The sequence below is a fragment of the Dromiciops gliroides genome, chromosome 3 (assembly GCF_019393635.1).
Source record: "Dromiciops gliroides isolate mDroGli1 chromosome 3, mDroGli1.pri, whole genome shotgun sequence".
Classification (NCBI taxonomy): Eukaryota; Metazoa; Chordata; class Mammalia; order Microbiotheria; family Microbiotheriidae; genus Dromiciops; species Dromiciops gliroides.
The window spans coordinates 275,946,722-275,968,287 of record NC_057863.1 but is presented as its reverse complement, the minus strand read 5'-3'; the positions used below and the strand labels follow the sequence as shown (position 1 = coordinate 275,968,287).

Genomic DNA, 21,566 nt, shown 5'->3' with positions numbered 1-21,566 from the left:
ACTGACTAAATTTTTATTCATCTGTCGATATCCTCTTATGCGGTGCTTACCTGTGAACATCATTCAAAGCCAACCAAGTATTGTTGTGTACCTGAATTTCTTAAATGTGTATGAAAAAAATGGACTTTCAAGCAAAAAGGAAGAAACGGTGACCATCCACTGATCATTCACATCCGATAGCTACTGGTTGCATTGTCTGCTGGGAGTACCTAGTTAATGAATCAACCAACAAGCATTTATTAGATACTACTTTTGACTTCTTTGGATTGTAATCCCAGGCAAGTGTTAAAAGATGAAAAAAAATTCATATATTCTTCTCTAAAAACATAAAGTGAATATGATTTTAGGCTAAAATTTCCATTTTCAGATCTTGATTATTCAGAAGCTGATTATCTATTTTGTAGGTTGCCCAGGCTCCTTTCCACCCTATAATGTGAATATACAAACGTAGAAGGATCCTAATTTCAGCTTGAGTTACTACTGGAGTGGGAACTTCTTCTATCAATATTGACTGCAAGCAACTACTATAATATAAGAGATAAGTCTTAAAGGCACTGGGGACATAAACACAAACAAAACAAAACAACAAAACCGTTCCTGCTGGCAAAGAACTTATATATATATTAAAAAAAAAATTTTTTTTTTGATTCAGGGCATTTATTTTAACAAACAGTTGACTCCTCAAGATGAATTAGATGCTGCAACAGCTGCTCTCTTGGGTTTAGGTGTTGTTCCTTCACGGAATCTATTCCTGAATCTGCAGTAGACAATTTTTAGGTGCCTCATTCGACCAGTACCAGTAGCGTTGCGTCACTTAGCCTTTGCACTCCAATTATACTTTCTCTTGTGTTTCGCAGGATACCCACATTTGCTGCAGGTTGACTTCTGAAGATGGTACGCCTTAGAGCCGCAGCAATGACACAAAGTGTGCATCTTATTCCGGCACTTACCAAACAAAGACGTTCCCTTTGTCATCTTCCTCCTGCCGCCGGGACCAAAGAGTGAACTTATATTTGTAATTATGGTTTAGGAATTCACTGGCTTTCTGGGATTGATAGTTCAAGACAACCTTCCCTCTTATTTCTGCCATGAGATTTGCATTCTTGTGATTTTTGAGACATAAGCAGTATTTATATCTTTTGTTGTTTTTTTGTTTGTTTTTGCAGGGCAATGAGGATTGTGACTTGCCCAGAGTCACAAAGCTAGTAAGTGTCAAATGTCTGATGCCATATTGGAACACAGGTCCTCCTGAATCCAGGGCCAGTGCTTTATCCACTGTGCCACCTAGCTGCACCCCCCCCCCCCAGTATTTATATCTTACCTGGGAATCTTGGCAAAACACCCATTCTGTGAGAAACTTGACTGAGAGGAAGGAGCTGGGACTGCATGAGGCTAGCATAGGCACAAGCGGGGAAGAAGGCTTCCTTGGTCCTGACCAGGTCTTAATGAGCTGAGCTGATGAAAGAAGTAATAGACAAGGAGATGATAGGCAAAACAAAGTCTATCTGAGCTGCAGAAGAGAAGGATGAGATCATGGAGCCCATCACTCTGAGGGTGCCTTGGAGCAGAGAACTCAGACTGAAGCTGTCATCTTAATGACTTCTTCAAGGACTGAAGGAGAATATCCTCTTTCACTACCTTCCCCTGCCCATGCCTGTCTAATAATATACATGCTTATATACTTGCTTCTTGGTTTTTTTTAGCTATGTTGCTACATCTATCCTGAAGTTTTTTGGGGGGGGCAGGGCAATGAGGGTTAAGTGACTTGCCAAGGGTCACACAGCTAGTAAGTGTCAAGTGTCTGAGGCTGGATTTGAACTCCAGGTACTCCTGAATCCAGAACTGGTGCTTTATCCACTGGGCCACCTAGATGCCCCCTGAATGTTTTCTTTAAAAACAAAATCAGCAATGACAACAACAACGAAACCCCATGGTTGTTCATGAAGGGTTGCACTGAATGCCTATGTGTTTAGCCTATTCTGAGAAAAGGGGGAATAGAAGAAACCAGGGATTAGTGGGAAATATGCACATTTTAATTGAGGCAGACAGTTAAACCTTTGTCCAAATGTTAGGGGGCTTGAACCATGATGAATTTGTTAATAAATTTTCATCTGATATGAATACTATAAAATAGCAGAGAAAGGAGCCATATGAAACTGATAGACATCATATTGCCTCTAGGCTAGAAGCAGGCTAATTGTTTTAAAGGAAAGGCTATAGTGAGAGAATAGTGGAATTAGTATACAATAATTTATAATGTACTTAATCAGCATATTTATGTGACTTTTCCCTACATTTCTGTTTTGCAGAGGGGGCAGGGAGTAATCTAGGGATGATTTTTTGAGATTTGATAAGGAGTAAGTGGCAAAAGGATAACGGAATGAGGGATTTGAGAGTAGGGGAGAGTCTAGAGCTCAATTGACTGGCTATGGGGTTGAGATTGGAAAGGAAGGAAAGTGAAGACAGAGTCTGGGGCAATGGCTTATCAAACAATATGTGTTATTTTACACTGACACATAATTTAAAAAAACAGTCAAAATAATATGGTTTAGAGGAATAGTTTTAAAACGTTTCCATCATTCACTTCCATCATCAGAAGATCATGGGAATTTAAACTGGTAAAGATGGCTTCTCCTCCAAGCACTCTTTTGTTGTTTGTCCTTCATTCTCAAAGAGAGACATGATATTGGGAGGTGATGTTATGACTTGCAATGAATTGGATTTAAGTGAGGGAGGGCTGTGCAAAGTAACCAACCTCACTCCCTCCTCCAGAGCCATCTGGGGTCAGGGGCAAAATATACATCAGGATGACTGGAGATGATCCTGGATATTTAAGGCAATTGGGGTTAAATGACTTGCCCCAGAGTCACACAGCTAGTAAGTGTCTGAGGTGAGATTTGAACTCATGTATTCCCAATTTCAGGACTAATGCTCTATCCACTGTACCACTTAGCTGACCTTAGTCACTCATTTACTTATTAGTAAATGAACAAAGCAAGGGAATAACACATATAACAGGTTAGAGTATCTCTCAGATTATGACATCTGGTGATAAGGAAAACACTACCACCTAAAGCAGTTCATTCTACTTCTGGACAGCTCTCCTTTGGGAGAAAGATTTTTCTCCCCTGATATTAAGCTAAAATCTGTTCTTCCAAACTTCCATCCTTTTGTCCAGGCTAAAAATCTCCCAATTCCATCAACTAATCTACACATAGCTCTCATCATTGTGGCAAACCTCCTTTGAACATTCTACTGTTTATCACCATCTTTACTAATGTAGTGGCCAGAAATGAATCCAGTACTACAGATTTGTTTTTTCTAGGGCAGAATATAGAATACTATCACTTTCCTCATTTTGGACCTATGCCTCTCTTTATACAGAAACCACCTGACATCTATCCACTTTTCATTCCCATGTGTTTAATATATGTTTAATGGTTGATGTCATACTAGTGGGCTATAATAATGAGCTCAATGATCTTAGAAGTGAAAATTCTTGTACAAAATGATGAAGAGCAAAGTGAGCAGAATCAAAAGATCATTGTATACAATAACAGCAATATTGTTTTAAAAATGACTTTAAGCAACTAAGTCATTTTGACTATTATAAATACACATTGGAAATAAAGGCCATATGAAGAAAGATGCTATCTGCATCCAGAGAAAGAACTGATAAATAGAAGTGTGTATAGAATAATTTTAAGTGTGAGTGTGTGTGTGAGAGTGTGTGAGAGTGTGAGTGAGAGAGTGTGAGAGTGAGAGTGTGAGAGTGAGAGTGTGAGAGTGAGAGAGTGAGAGAGTGAGAGAGAGAGATGGTAACCATCTCTAGGGATGGGGGAGGAGAAAAAAAAAAGTAAGAAAAGAAATTTCCATGATAATTTTGTTGTATATTTGGAGGGGATAGCAAGTTGTACATTGTAAATTTGCAGTTTCATGTAAACCATCTTTTTCATTATACTGTTACAGAAATGCCGATTTTGTTTCCTAAATTGAAAATAAATTTGTAACACAAAATGTAATGTTTAATGGATGTATGTATGTATGGCAAGTACTTCTTTCTTGAATTATGTCTGAAGGTGGGCCATCATACAATAAATTTTCACTAGGAAATATGTCATTAACATCTAATGCTGGGGACAGCTAGGTGGCACAGTGGATAGAGCACCGACCCTGGATTCAGGAGGACCTGAGTTCAAATCCAGCCTCAGACACAACACTTACTAGCTGTGTGACCCTGGCCAAGTCATTTAGCCCTCATTGCTCTGCAAAACCAAACAAAAAAACAAAACATCTAATGCCCTCATCCTAGTAATTTCACCCATTCAAGGGCTGCTTCCATTTCCCACTGAATCCTGCAAAAAGACACAAAGACAAACAGAAAGTCTATTCTCTCAGCAGCACAGAAGACAGGTCTCTCCTATACCTGATTCAGGGCTATCAACCACTGACAACACTGACAATAAAAGTGTAAGGGTGGGGTGGATGATTTATTCAACTATCCCACTGAAAGTATCACTGATATACATCAGTGATAAGATGCACAATCAGTTTCATTCATAAGTCTTAGCCTAGCTTAGAAATGGTGAATGCAATTTGATGGAGTAAATTCATGCCAGACAGGAAGTCTGTTCTAATTAAATGAAGCATTTCTTCACACTCTCTGAATATTATATAACAGCATTGAGTTAGCTTGAATCAGGGAATTACCACAGTGGTGAACAGAGAGGGCATTCCAGTACATTCTCGAGAAGCAACCACAAGACCATAGGAAGGAATATTTCCCTTCTCTCAAGAGAAGTCAAAGAGGGTCATCAGCTGCACAGGCATCTTGGAGAAGAAGATCCATGCTATGGGAAACCCCCCAAAAAGTTTGGCCCTTTCCTCATCATGGATCCTATTTATCTAAAAACAGAGGCTCTTAACCTAGGGTGCAAAGACCCATGAATAAGTTGAAGGAAGTCTGTGAATTTGAATGAGAAAATAAAAATTATATTTTTTATTTTCAAAAATTTTTAGCTTAATTATGAAGTTAAAAAAAAATTATTCTGAGAAAGGATCCATAGGTTTCACCAGTCTCATCACCAAAGTTTAAAAAAAACACCCAAACTTCTGCTATAATATAATCTGCCATTTTACTACTGAACCATTACCAATAAATCAAATTGTGCCTCAACCAAAAAGAGGTCACAAATAGAGATAGATATAAACATAAAACTAGAGTCCAATCTCTGACTAAATGTTAGTAATTTTCTAACTGAGAGGTAGGAATTATTGTGATTGTACTTTGTCTATAAAATAAATTCTTTAATGCTGAAGAGAAGGGTTCCATGTGGACCATCAGAGACATTTTATTCCCTCCTAGTCTTAAAATTAGTTTATTATTGTTTTGGTTATTTAAAAGGATCTTTTTCCAAAAAAAAAAATCTCCCTTCCTTCCTACCTTCCAGCCTCTCTAACTAAGAAAGAAAGAAAAACAAAATGGGATGCTATACTAGAAGAAAAGAACTACTTGAAAAATGGGGCAGGACCAAGAGTACTTGGAATTTTAGTCCCATCCATAGCTCTTTTGATGTAAAGATTCGACTCTGAGAAAATGCTCTGAGAGAAGTCGAGTGGGCAGTCTGTGCCAAGACAATCAGCAAGTCCTTGATCTCTTTGCTGGGTTGCATGGATACAGCTTGGTGAAGTAAGTCCTTAAATGACTGCTGAATTGATTACAATTGCTGTGCCATAATGAGAGTATTTCACAAGAAACACAGAACTTTCCTTGGTTCCCTTTTTCCTGTTGGATTTTGGAGGGAAGGGAAGGGACTGGGATATAGCTCTCATTGGCCCTCAATTAACAAACATGATTTAGAGTTGCCAACAGTTTTCTTTTGGAACCTGGAATCCCTCCTCTTCTTTGAATGTCTTCATATCTAGCCATAAATGATCCGAAGTATAGTTAGAGAAGAAGTTGTTTTCTTTCCTATCTATATTTGATACTGAGACTGAGAGATAGGAATAGTGTTCAAGTCTGGATTCTATGGCATGACTTGTACCTACAAGTTATAGGTGCTATGTCACCAAAATCAACACCAAAGATTGTTGTCATTGTTTGTTCTTCATTCTGCAAGAGGAGCATGATATCAGGAGGTGATGCAATGACTTACAGTGAATTGGATTTAAGTGAGGGAGGGCTGAGCAAAGTCACCAACCTCATTCACTCTTCCAGAGTTATCTGGGTCTAGGGGCAAGATATACATCAGGATTGCTGGAGATGGACCTGGATTAATAAACTAATTGGGGTTAAGTGACTTGCCCAGAGTGACACAGGTATTAAGTGGATGAGATGAGATTTGAACTCAGGTCCTTTCAACTTCAGGGTCAGTGTTGTATCCACTGTGGCACTTAGCTGCTGGTGGCACATCAAAGATAAATGACTGATGTACTCTGTGACTTTATTTATATAGTCTGCATACTAGACTCCTCTTTTCTTTGACCTCATAGGAAAATTGAAGAGATTGGCATACCCTGATGTTTCTTTTAAAGAAATCTGGTCAGTATATGCATGCGGGTTGACATGCTCCATAGACAGGAAAAGATGACTTCTTCTCTAATTATACTTAGGATCATTTATGGCTAGATATTAATCCTGCTATCAAATCACCTTGATGAGAAAAGGAGTCAGAGTAATTGCTTGTTTTCCACATTCCACAGTGACATAAGAAAACTCTGTTGCTAAAAAAAATCACAGATCACCAGTTCTTGGAAAGTATCTTTGGAAGTTACAAATTTGAATTTGAATGACTATTTGATTCTCAGATGAATGTTGTGGTGAATTCTCTGAAAGAATCCAAGAATACAAAAGCTTATTTTTTGTAAACAAAAATGCCAACAATTACTTAAGACTTTTCCCAGAAAGAATCTACTCTGATCTCCTACCTGGTGAGTTCCTGGCTGCAATCTTTATTTCATGAGGGGGCCCTAGCCAGACTGTTCATTTTACTCCAAAGCTCAATTCACACTCTGGATTGCTCCATCTCCCCACTAGCTCCCTTGCTCATCTTAGTTTACTTAGTTTTATTTTGCCCCTACCTACAACTTCCATTTTCCAGTTCCCCTTTTATCCTTCCTATTAGAATGTAAAAAGTCTTGTTTTCATGTTTCTGGTGCTTAGAACAGTGTCTGGCACATATTGCTTAATAAATGTTCTATGTTTCTTCATGTATTCATCATCTATCTATTTGCTAAGGCGATCCTTTGTTAAGCTTGATTCCTAGGAAATGATGAGAGCTCTGATGTTCTTAAGACTATAGAAAAAACCCTAAAGAGTTAAAATAAGGACTTTGAGAATAAGCAGCCTGAGTGGCATTGTTTCATGAAACTTTCATATTTTTACTTTGTGGAGCAGTTTTTTTTTATTGGATATTACAATTATCCCTTCCCCATCATTGGGCTTAGGGGCACATCTGGAAAATCTATGTAAAAATTTTGTGTCCTCCCTTTGTACCAGAGCAGAAATCTGAATTATTATGGTATTAATAGATAAAATGTGTTGATATTATACAATAATATGCACATTTTTTGCATTTCTGAGTTTTTAAGCTTTTTCTTTGTTGTATGCTGGCCTGTGCATGTCGTGTGTGGCTTCTGCAAAGCTCCCCCCAAATTCCCACTAAATTTCTTATGCTGACCTGCAATTTATTGAAACCACAATGGGGAATGTCAAGATATGGAAGGGATAACCGTATTCTGCATTACTGCTGCATTCTGACTGGCTGATAGTAAGATTTTTGTCAACCTCTAAATTCTTACTCTAATGCTTCATAATATTGGTAAACATAGATCTTTGAAGGAGAGGCTAGCAAATGTGAAGATCTAGTCAGTCTTTCCAAGCAGAAAAAGCTTCAAATATGAGTCCAATGATCTGTATCTGTCATCTGAGAAGTAGCCTAAGTAAATTTTGAGAGGATTATCAGTGGGTTGACCCTGTGGTGATGAAAGTTTATGAATAACAACTTATGAAGACTGTCCATCAAGACACAAGAATTGAAATCTGGTTTAATGAAGGGAGACACCACACATCCATTGAGGAAAGAATCTAGGCTGGAATGAGAAAAAGTGTTTTCTCATTTCTTGGGCACAAAAGGGGTACCTAACCTGGTGTTCACAAAATAATCAAAACTCAGATTTTGAAACCATATGCATACTTGTATCAGTGAACTGAAAATGAAAAAAAAAAGTCATCCATGCAAATAATATAGGAAGCTTACTTCCATTCTTCAAGATTCTACAATTTCATATATGATCTCTTCACCACCGTAGATCACAACTCCATGAGGAGCTGTCACAAAAAAGATCCATCACCTCATCCCCCACCTTTTGATGATAAACTGCTGCACACTTAGGCTGGCCCTGAGACTTCATGCAGTCAGTCTGTCCCTGGGTATCTACCAGATAACTTTGTAGCTTGGTAGAACCTTTCAGAGCTGGTTCACTGCTTTCAATAATAAGTCACTTCCACACCACGAGGAGGACATTAGTAAAGGTCAAAGGAAGTTAGTTACACTTAAATACGTTTTCTTCTAAATTACTGAAAACTACAGAAGGCTTTTATGGGGAAGGGGGAGAGAAGAAAAGTTGTATTTCTGAAAGGGAGAGACAAATTCTATGTCGTGTGCAATGAATTTTACTAAAGGAAGACCCAGAGTGTCATTCCTGACAGTAAAGTGTAAAGGCTAAGACATTGTATTCAGAAAGAGAGGAGACTTCGGTTCTGAGGACATAGAAGGACAGACTCTGTCACTGATTCATCATGAGTGTTGAAGGCTTACAGGACTGCTTTCTATTCCAAATTTGGTTTCTTATCACATACACCTTTCTTTGCTACAATTCAGACCATCAATTGCTGAGATTAGGTTTTTTCCTTTAAAGCTGGGATGCAAATGCAATGGGTAGGTCCTGTCCATATGAAATTATTTTGTAATAAGTTGAATGAAGGCAAATTGACTCTATGCAAGTGAGAAGCATGAAACAGTAATTCTGTTTGGCAGTATTTCAGTTGGTGGCAAAGCTCTTAAAATATAAACAGAAAAGCTCTTATTATATTGTTAAAAAGACACAACAGTAGGTAAATGTGGTAGTTCTTATAGTGAATGAACTGCATTTTAAAATTTACATTGGACTTTGCATTCATCTCGAGGTTGCAATCTTTTCCCATTTCTCTTTGTCAACGACTTTGGAAATGCATGCTAAAAATAACGGGCTTTTAATGTGGGTTACAGGTTACCAAAATGAAAGTTGCTATAGAAACAGTGGATGCAGTTCAGAAAATGAAAATGCAGGGACAAATGGTATTTGTGAGTAACTGTGAATAAGTGCCCCTCACCCCCACCCAAAATCAATATGGATTTTCTATGTCATATTTCAGAATAGGAGATGTCATGTTTTATATTAGGCGATGTCATATTTTGGATTACTAGAGAAAGAAAGGAGAGAGGGAGAGAAGAAGAGAAGAAACAAAAAGAAAGATGTAAGAAGGTAAGAGATTTAGGTTTTTAGGTGATTTTTTTGTATCAGACCTATAATATTATTGACATGGGGAACTCCCAGTGAAGAATTCACTTCTACAATTCAATTAGCGTGATCTTGCAATTTGAAATCTGAGAGTACTGTCTGGGACGAGAGATTAACTGACCTTCAAGGATCATTCAGGCAGTATACATCAGGAACAGGACTTTATCTCAAACCACTTCTGTTTTTGAGGCCAGCCTTGATATCTTTCATAGATTTTAGTGAAATGTCTAAGTGAGAGAGATTGGTCAGGAAATAGATACAGTAATCATGGCTTCCTTTTTGACCATCAACAGCTTATATATTTAGTGCTAACAAGTCACCTAATGATGGATACAGGAAGGAGTAAGGTTAAAGGTCCCCTGCTTCAAGGAACTTTAGGGATATAAGCTCAAATGGTTTGATGATCTCATCAATTGGGTATTCCCTCCAAAAACAGAGATCACAACCATCCAAGTCTGCCCAATCCTGTGCAATTCTTATGCTGAATGAACTGCATTTTAAAAATAAGATAAATATGTATATGGAACATTTATTAAGCACTTACTATATGCCAGGTGTTGTGATGTGTTTTAGGAATACGAATATAAAAGTAAGACAGTCCACTCCTCAAGGACCTTATATTCTAATGAGGGAAGATAATGCTTACAACTGGGAAAGGATGCTGTTGAGGAGGTAGGAAAGGCTGGGCTGTCAGGAGCGGACCTAGCAGTAAAGTGAGCAAGGCCTTAGAACTTTGGCAAATGGTGGTCTTGGACAGGGACTCACCAATTAGAAGAAAGGTCTACAGGGTAGAAGCAACCTAATATTGTGAAAATACTGGTGGAGCCTTGTAACTCTTTTTCTGTTATCCCTTACATTCACCATGTGACCAGATGTTTTTCTTTTTCCTCTCCTTTCCTTTCTCCTTTCCTTTCTCCTTTCCTTTCTCCTTTCCTTTCTCCTTTCCTTTCTCCTTTCCTTTCCTTTCCTTTCCTTTCCTTTCCTTTCCTTTCCTTTCCTTTCCTTTCCTTTCCTTTCCTTTCCTTTCCTTTCCTTTCCTTTCCTTTCCTTTCCTTTCCTTTCCTTTCCTTTCCTTTCCTTTCCTTTCCTTTCCTTTCCTTTCCTTTCCTTTCCTTTCCTTTCCTTTCCTTTCCTTTCCTTTCCTTTCCTTTCCTTTCCTTTCCTTTCCTTTCCTTTCCTTTCCTTTCCTTTCCTTTCCTTTCCTTTCCTTTCCTTTCCCTTTCCTTTCCTTGACAATCAAGGTTACACAACTAGTGAGTGTCTGAATTCAGATTTGAACCCAGGTCCTCCTGACTCAAGGGCAGATGTTCTATCCACTACACAACTGGCTGCTCCCATTTTCTTTTTTAATTATACTTTCCCCTAATGACATTTTTTCTTTGATGAATTCTTAGGGAGATATATACATTAAAGAATAATATACACTTCTGTTGTCTGCCTCAGAGGGGTAAATACTCAGTTACAGTGCAGAACTTCTTAAATTTTTTCCACTTACTTTTCTCCTGAGAAATTTTTATGTGACTCCAGGTATCTAGGTATATAAAATAGGTACACAAATCAAAAATTTGCTGCCAATTGTTTCATGACCTCCACATTCAGTTACATAACCCCATATGGGATTTAAGAAGCTCTGGTATAGTGGACAAAGTATTGGATTCAGAGTTAAGGAGACCCTGGCTCAAATCCTACTTCTGGTACTTCTATTTGGGGTAGGAGATATCTACACATATCTACCATGTTCTCTACCATGTAGCTTGGGTCCAGCGTAGAAGCCAATTCTCATTATTACCCCTGGCTTGGCTAGTCATGGCCAGTCTTGGGTAATGGGTTCTTGTTCACTTCACAAACAAAGAATCATCATATGTTTCCTATTTAGCAGCACAAGAACAAAGTTCTGTCATTTGTTATTGCTTCCCAGCAGCCCCCTCTGAATGAATCTTGAGAGCAATTTGATAATTTTTCAACTAAAGAGAAACAGGCACCATTTTTCACATAGGCTGCTTACCCATCCTGCATTTTTCAAACAACAATTCCAAAGGCACTTTTCAGTCATTATGAATGTGTAGAATGACTTTTTCTCTTAATACTCTCTCTCCAGATCACAACTTATGCTGTCAAATCCACTGCCCTACGAAACAGAGAGAGAGAAACACACATGCATGCACACACAGAGAAACACAGAGACAGAGATTGAGACTGAAGAAAGGAGATAGAGAGAGAAAGGGAGAGACAGAGAAAGAGAAAGACACAGAGAGGGACAGAGAGATAAAGAGAGAGATGGAGGGAAGGAGGGAGACAGAGAGAAAGGGGGAAGCAAATAATTTGTCAGCAAATCATTTCTAGGGCAAATGTTGTTCAATTTTTGTTTGGTTGTTTTGTTGATTTGGATCCCCCTGGAGTAGTTCTGCCTCTTGCTTTTCCTTGCCTCCCAATTTCAATTTGTTCTGTTCACCAGATCATAAAAATTTTAGCAGCAAAGTACACATGGTCCTAAATGAAACAATTACATTGACACTGCTTGGACCCAAATGATTTCTACAGTGAGCTTATATAAGGCTCTAACTAGGCAGGCTTTCTTCCCCTCATAAGTCTGAATAAACTTTTCCTCTGAGAAAACTCAAAATAATTGTGATAAAAGCTCCTTTGGAGTTCCATGAGTTGCGTTGGGACTCCCCTTGTTCCCATCCTGTCTCTCCAGCAACTGCTTCCTTCCATATCAGAGCAGTAATGGGAACAAATGGGAATTCTTGTAGAGAATGCATTGTGTGAGTTAATGGGATCAGACTTCACCACTTTTTTGCTTAAAAATGTAATTTCCCCCCAAATGAAGGAAATGCTTCTATGAAGAAAATGGAGGCAAGATGGATAAGATTAAAACCAACAAAAACAACAACAAATAAATACAAATTATACCTATTCAAAGTCAACATTTTTCATGGGACAAAGAAGTTTCCAAATATGTATGGGAAAAGCAATTCATCCTCTTTCCACATGGCAGCCCTTCAGATATGTGAAGATTACAATCACATCTGCTCTGTTTCAAGATAAACATCCCCAATTCCCTTAACTATTCTTCATATGACAATGATTTCCAGACTTCTCACCATGTTGCTCACCTTCATCTGGACATCCAAGCAAAGATGAGATGATCTTTGAGTCCTGTATATAAAATTGGTTATTATATAATAAGAAAATAATCATTTTATCACTGTTTATTATTATATATGTAATTCTTGTCTTTCAGAAGTACTCTTGTACTTCTTACAAGTAGAGATTGTTTTAATCATTGGTATTTGTATTCACCCATGACTAGAAAAGCCTAGCACATAGAGGCTGATTAATCAATACTAGCGGATTGATCATTTGAATTACATCTCAGATTGTGAAATATACCTGATAAATTTGGTACTTATGGTAACCTGAACATATAATTAATGGCTACCTAATGCTAGGAAAAAAAAGTGTCCTCCAATTATTTTTAAAAGATTTATATATTTCCTAAGAAGTAGACAAGAAAAACAATATTTTGCATTTGATTTGTATACTTTGTTTTTTTGGGTGTGTGTGTGTGAGGTAGTTGGGGTTAAGTGACTTGCCCAGTATCACACAGCTAGTAAGTGTTAAATATCTGAGGCCAGATTTGAACTCAGGTCCTCCTGACTCCAGGGCCAGTGCTCTATCCACTGCATCACCTAGCTGCCCCAGTTTTGTTTACTTTAAAATCTAAATACTATACTCAGATTACCCTCCACCAATATTTCATATATGAAGTATATCTCCCTCATTAGAATGTGAACTACTTCAGGGCCATGAAGTTTTTCTTCCTTTCTTTCTGCTTATCACAGGGTTTTACATATATTAAATACTTAATAAATACATGTTGAGTGACTATAGTCACTTAACCTCTCAGACCCAATTATCTCATCTGTAAAATGGAAATAATATCATTTACCCTGCAGGATTGCTATGATGATGAAATGAAGTAATATATGTAATTTGCTTTATATACCTTAGAGCAACTTAATTATTATTGGTATTATGATTTTTGTCATTATTATTATGTTTCTAAAATTTCCTAGAGCATTTTTTCTGATCTCTCCCTATGGCCTTTATTCCTACCTTGTGTTATTCTTACTAACATTCATCTTGTCAATTCTGTTCTCTCCACCCATGTATATATGAGTATTGAATATACGAATATGTTTGTATTTTTATCCCTGGTACCAACAAAAACATAGAGGAATTCAGTACTAAAAGCAATGCAATTTTGAAGGAATTCAGATATATTTTCTTGAGCTGAAGAAAGAGGAAATACCAAAAAATATAGGAAAACATTTTAGACTTTATTTATTTAAACAAGTAGGGCATATGGTGGAGTAGATAGAGTGCTAGGCTTACAGTCAGGAAGAAATGAGTTCAAATTATGCCTCAGACTCTTACTAGCTGTGCGATTCTGCATAAGTCACTTAACTTTGCTTCAGTTTCCTCATCTATAAAATGACCTAGAGAAGAACATGACAAAGCACTCCAGTATCTTTGTCAAGAAAATCCCAAATGGGTCATGAAGAGTTGGACATGACTGAAAAATGACTAAACTAAAAAAAAAACAATTTGTACCCACCCATTGGCATATATATATATATATATAGTGTGTGTGTATACATATATACACATATACATATATGCATATCTGAGTGTGCATATATACATGTTTTCATATTACTTTTATTTTTATGTGTATATGAAAATATGTAGATATATGTAGATATATGTACACACAGACATATATACATATACACAAATATGTGTATATATATATATATATACATATATGTATACACCTATATGAGCAATCTACACATACCCCCTCTCATCAAATAAATTCTAGTTATTTTGCCATTTCATAGGAAATAATTGAAAGGGGCAATTATCAGATTCTCCTCCTATTATTTCTTAAATTAGCAGGAAATGCCCTCCAAATGGCACAGAACTAATGCATCCTAATGACCTTGTTGAGGGATATTATTTGAAGCCAATAGCAGTTTGGAGAGTCCTGTAGACAGAATGTGATAGTCCTTGTGTGTGTGTCACAATTGGATCACCACTACTTATTTGTGCAGCACAGATGTTTGAAGTCTTAGCTAGGCTAGAGATTAAAACACTCTAGATTAAAACACTCAAGATTATATGACAGCATGTATTTTGTTTCTCCACTAGGCATTTGGGCAGCAAAGTACTCTAGGGATTTATTAACTTGTGGTCATTGGCAGCCCAGATAGCTCATGGAAGTTACAGCATCGAAAATGGGTCTCACCCTTTCCTTAAACAGAAGAGGTCCCATCTCTTTATGTGTGTTAATTAAGCTTTAAGGAAATAGATTCAAGAGGAGAAATCTATCATAGGGGCTTATTCAGTATAAGTGAGAAGAGGACCTTAATTTATCCATTTTTTTTGGTATATAAATGTGTGTTTGCCACATGTACATTCTCTAGCAAGTCATCAATTAAATGACACAGAGGAGGGGCAGCTAGATAGCACAGTGGTAAAGCACCGGCCCTGGATTCAGGAGTACCTGAGTTCAAATCCGGCCTCAGACACTTGACACTTACTAGCTGTGTGACCCTGGGCAAGTCACTTAACCCTCATTGCCCTGCAAAAAAAAAATGACACGGAGGAAGCCTTTACAAAAATTCTAAGTAGGTAATGTCACACATTAGGGCTCTAGGCTCAGTGCCCCAAACCCTGATGGCATTGGCCAATTGAGTTCTCCAAACCAAGGCTACCTCTCCCCTCAGGATTCTACATGGGCTTCTCTCTACTATTACTTTCTCTTTTTTTTAGTATTTTATTTTGTTTTTTTCCAATTACACATAAAAATAGTTTTCAACATTCATTTTTGTAAGATTTTGAGTTCCAAATTTTTTTCCCACCCTCCCTTCCCTTCTCCCTCCTGAAGCCAGCAAGCAATCTGATATAGGTTATACATTATATTATTCATCTTAAAACATATTTCCATGTTAGTCATGTTGTGAGAGAAGAATCAGAACAAAAGGAAAAAAAAACAAGAAAGAACAATCAACAACAACTAAAGAAAAAACAACATAAGTCAAAATAGTATGCTTCAATCTACATTCAGATTCCATACTTTTTTTCTGGATGTAAAGAGCATTTTCCATCATGAGTCTTTTTGGCATTTTCTCAGATCATTATATTGTTGAGAAGAGCTAAATCTATCACAGTTGATCATCACACAATGTTGTTGATACTGTTCTCCTGTCACTTTCAAGACCCCATTTTCCTAGAGCAGTGTGAGTTATTGTCATTCTTATATCAGTTAATAAGTGCCCCAATATCAATTTAAGCATTAATTAGCTCTTATAAAAGGACATTTTCTAAGCATAAACACAAACCAATGTACAAAAAGATTTCCCCAACCAGGGCAGACTCTCCTTTCTACACCTCAGTCCCTAAGAAATGTGGGCTCAAAGGGCTTGCTACAAAATATTCTTCCAACCAAGGTTACTTCTGATAATGAATATTAATCAAGGCTCAAAAGAGAGACATATGTTCATTATGCAGTTCTCAGAAACATCTCCACTGTGCTCCTCCACCTTCCACCTTTTCAGCTTTTCTTTATCTTTCCTTATTAGTATTTAATCTTCTTAAGAGCAGGGCCTATTTTACTTGCTTGTATTTCCATCACCAGCCCTTAGCACAATTCCTAAAGACACAAAGTAACTACCTAATAAGTGTTTGCTCTGTCTATCTATCTATCTACCCATCATCTATGTTAGCTATCTAATCATAGAAGAGACCCAGCCCAGAGTCCAAGATGACTAGGGATTTCCTCTACATGATAAACTAATTCAGCTCTATATGTTCCTCATTTTTTAAGTCTTTTGCCTCATTATTCTAATATCAATCTCTCCCTGCCAAGCCTTAGCTTTGGCTGCCTCCCACCAGATACTACTTCCTTTCCTACTCCAGTACTGTTGAACAAAGCTGGAGAAAATCACAAAACCATGTTGAGTTCACAAGTTTATGTTTCACACTCTCAACTGAGCCCTCAGTATAACAAGGCAATCCTTCCATACCTCTCTAATCAATTCAGTATCTTATGGTGCCTGGTATGTAGAATGAGCTTAATACATGTTGGGTGACTTGGTATTGACTTGAATCACTATAATAGTTTTTCCAAAATTTTTAATCTTCCTTCAAACTTCTCAAGGCTCCCAATTTACCCTCTTAGCGGAAAGTGTTGCCCCATATTTCACTGAAGAAGTTATTTAAACTCTATTTATCTTGGAGACAGATAGGTGGCACAGTGAATTAGAGTGCCAGGCCTGTAGTCAGGAAGACCTGAGTTCAAATCTTTTTTCAGACACTTATGAGCTGTGTGACCCTGAGCAAGTCAATTAACCCTGTTTGCCTTAATTTCCTTATCTATAAAATAAGCTGAAGAAGGAAATGGCAGACCACTCCAATATCTTTAACATGATGACTCCAAATGGGAACATGAAGAGTTAGACCTGACTGAAACAAATGTACAACAAAAAACAACAAAGAAAAGCAGGTCTGACCATATCATTCCCCTATTCAATAAATTCTCATATCTCCTCATTCTTTCTGGGGTCAAATTTAAAAAACAAAACACAACAAAACAAAAACATCAACCAACCTCTCTTTTTGTCTTAAAAGAGCTTCATAACTTGGCATCCTTCTGCCTAATTCTCTCATACCTTATTCCCCTCCATGTTCTCTGTGATCCAATGACTATGAATGTCTCTCACAAGACACCCTATCTTTCAATTCTGTAATTTCATTGGTTGTCCCCCAGTTCTGGAACTTTATCTCTCTCCATCTCCACCTTCTAGCTTTCCTGGATTCCTTTAAATCTCAACTAAAGTTCCATCTTCTGTAAGAAGCCTTTCTTGTTCCTACTTCACCATTAGTGCCTTCTCTTTGAGATTATCTTGAATTTATCTTATATGTATCTTCCTTGCATATAGTTGTTTGCATGCTGTCACTCCCATCAGACTGTGAGCTATTTCAGAGAGGGAATATTTTGCCTTTCTTTGTATCCCCAGTGCTTAGCATAGTGCATGGCATAAAACATGGTATAAATGCTTGTTGATTTGTTGAATTATAGAACTTCTTTATCTATCTATCTATCTCTCTCTCTCTCTCTCTCTCTCTCTCTCTCTCTCTCTCTCTCTCTATCTATCTATCTATCTATCTATCTATCTAAGTTTGTGTGTGTATGTATTGATATTGCAATGAATTGGGTCTAAGTGAATAGGAGAATAGGCTGGATTGCCTTTTAGAAAATTCAGTTATTTTTTAAAAATTTCAATTATGAATGAGAAAGTCATTAACAAGCATGAACATATCCTTATACAAAGACAAGAAAAAGAGGATTGTATATGAAACAAATCTAATATACATAAACCTTATTTTTAATACATGTGTACATATGTATATATATACATGTTATATGTTCATATGTATGAAATTGGAGGTGGTACTACCAAAATTTCTTGCTTTTTTGTGTCCCCTTCTGAGCCCTCTTCTATTTTTTATCTTTATTTTAAAAATATTTTATGGAGACTCTTTATTTCTTTATTTTTTTTGCATCACTATTACTACCTCATAAGTTTCTCACCTTCCCAAATAAAGACTATCTCTTTTACAATATTAAGTATAAAGCAAAACAAATTTGTGTTGTTTCGGTTATGTCTGAAAAGTTATGTTCTATTCTCTCCCTATAGTCCATCACCTCTATACTAAGGAGTAGGGGTGCATATTTCACCATCAGTCTTGTGGAGTTGTGACTAGTAATTGCATCAGTGAGAGTCCTTAAATCTTTCAAAAGTGTCTTTTCTTTCTTTTTAATATAATCATTTTATAGTTATTCTCCTTCTGCTTAGTTCACCATGGATCAGTTCATGCAAGTCTTCTTGAGTTTCTTTAAACTCACCCCTTTTTTATCAATATTATTCTACTGGTCATACACCATAATTTCGGCAGTCATTTCCTATTTGTGGACTAGATAGAGAGAGAGAGAAAGAGAGAGAGATAGAGAGAGAGAGATAGAAGTTCTTAATTGGAGAAAAAGTGCTACTATGTACTTTATATATATGAGTTTTTCTTTATCTTTAATCAATTTGAAATGCATGTTTAGTAATCATATTATGGGTCAAAATAGTTTAGCAAACTTGGGGACCTAATTTAAAATTGTTTTCCAGCATGATCAGACAAATTAAAATGAACATCTTTACCAATGGTATATTAGTGTACATTTCCTCCTACAGAATTTCCAACAATTGTCATTTTCTGTCTTTTTTATCTTTGCAAGTTTGATAGGTGTGAGATGGTAACAGAGTTGTTTTACTTATTACTTTTTTTATTCTTGATTTTCATGCATTACAATATGGTTGTTCATTTGGATTTCTACTCTTGAGAAGGGAACTGCTTTGTCATATTCTTTTATCATTTTCTATTGGGTAATGGCTCTTGTTCTTATGTTTTTTACCTTATATTTTGAATATCTGACTTTTCTCAGAAAAATAGACAAAGATTTTTTAATATAACTATTTCTTTTCTAATTATAACTTCAGTGTTTTTGTTTGTGCAAAATCTTTTTAATTTTCAATAATCATAATTCTTCATTTTATTTCCTATAATCATATCTTTATCATTTTGGTCAAGGACCATACTACCCCCATCCATAGCTCTGAAAGATATCTCCTCCCATCCTTTTGTAATTGTTTATGACATTTTTCTTCTACAACTTGTATTCATATTAGTGCTTATTGTTATATGATATAAAATAAATCTGATTTTTCTAAGACTGATTTGCAATTTCTCCCATCGTTAAAATAAACAACAAAGGAGATTCTAATTATTTATGCTTGAATTTATTGATCACTAATAACATATTTATAATGCAAATTATTTTATATATTATCTCATTTGACATTTTTTTTGTTTTGTTTTGTTTTGTTTTTGTGGGGCAATGAGGGTTAAGTGACTTGCCCAGGGTCACACAGGTAATAAGTGTAAAGTGTCTGAGGCCGGATTTGAACTCAGGTACTCCTGAATCCAGAGCCGGTGCTTTATCCATTGTGCCATCTAGCTGCCCCTCATTTGACATATTAAAAGACAACAGCAATTTGATAATAAATGTAAAGCATTTTGAAATATGGAGTATATTATATATAACTTATACAGTATAATTGAATCTCAATGCTACAGTGTTCAACTGCTTCTGGATCTAGTGTCCCTTTTCTGTTTCGTGGGTAAAAATTTCTATTTTCATTGCCTGTATGAAATTGTTATGATTGCTTCTTCATAGTATAGTTTGACCTCTAGCATGGCTAGGCCCCTTTTCTTCCTACTTTTTCTCATTATTTCCTTTGAGATTTTCAATGTTTTTTTCTTTCATATGAATTTCATTATAATTTTTATAATAAAATAATCCTATTTTAGTTTGATTGGTATGGCACTGAATTCATTAATTAATTTTCATAGTATTGTTATCTTTATTATATTATCATGAGCAATTATTTTTAATTACTTGTCTTTATTTCTTTAAAGACTATATTGTAGTAATCTACTTCCTACATGTTTCATGGTAAGTGTATCTCCCCATCCTGAATATTATATGCATATATTAGCTGTTTTGAATGGAATTGCTTATTCTCTTTCTTTGGGGCTTCCTTGGTAATATACTGAAAGACTAATGGCTTTGTCAATTTATTTTTTATACTCCTACTATATTGAACTCACTTCTAATAAAGGTTTTTAATTAAATCTTTAGGGTAAATACATCATATACCATCAGCAAAAGCTATATTTTTGTTTCCCCTTTGTCTATATTCATTGCTTCATTTTAAAAATCTTGTCATTGATAATATTTATAGACCAATATTAATGACAATAAGGAAATAGGACATTCTCATTTCATCCATGATTTTATTGAAAAGATCTCTAAGTTTCTCCTTAACAAATGATTTTTATTACCTTATAAGGAAAAACCCATTAAACCCTCTGATTTTTAAAGTTTTTTTTTTTCATTTCCTGGATATTTTCATTACCATAAGAGATTGTTTTATTTTGTCAAAATTTATTATCTGAATCAATTGATATAAAGGGAAGCTATGCAGTGCAGTGGAATGGCATTAGACTTACATACAGGAGGACCTCTGTTTATTAGTTGTGTATCAATTCAAATAAAACATGAATCTCTGTCTATTTTTATTTGTAACTTGATTAAATTTGCATTAGGAACTTGGATATTATGTCATTTGCTGGATGTATATTTATATACATATATATACACACTTATATAATGTATATATTATAATTTCATCATTTATAGTGCCTTTGAAGAGCTGAATGCAGTATACTGGATAGAGAATAGATTTCCAATCCCGGAAGACTGGATTAAAATCCTGCCTCTCAGAAATACTGACTGAGAGATCCAGGACAAGTCACTTAACCTTTCAGTTTGAGCCTATAGTTCAAATTATAGAAAATTTTTTTTTTTTCAAATAAGCTTCTGACCAGCATTACTATTAGCTAAAAGAGTTTAATCATCTTGGATGTTCCTATACCACTGAAAGCACAGGTCTGGTCCATATAGATAATATAGTTTCTCTTCTTATTTCTTTTAATTATCTCTTTTTATTGTTGCCTTCTCTGAGATGATTGCTACCCATTGCTTTTTTTAATTCACTTGAATCATAATTAATTCTTCTCTATCCCATAATTTTAATACTTTATGAATTTTTATGTTTTAAATATGTTTCTCAAACAATTTCATTATGTGATTCTACTTTCTAATCCAGCCTGCTATTATCTTCCATTTTATGTGTCATTTATTCCCATTTACATTCAATATGACTGCTGTATATTTTCCTTCATTATGGCCTTTTAAACTTTTTTTTCCTTTTCCTCTGAGCCACTCTCCCCCCCTCCTTTTTTTTTTTTTAACAAAGTAGAAT

General features: G+C 36.0%; 1 pseudogene; it reads right to left on the bottom strand.

The window, feature by feature from the left end:
* Positions 1 to 635: 635 nt before the first annotated feature.
* Positions 636 to 975, bottom strand: LOC122751261 (annotated as a pseudogene).
* Positions 976 to 21,566: the final 20,591 nt, after the last annotated feature.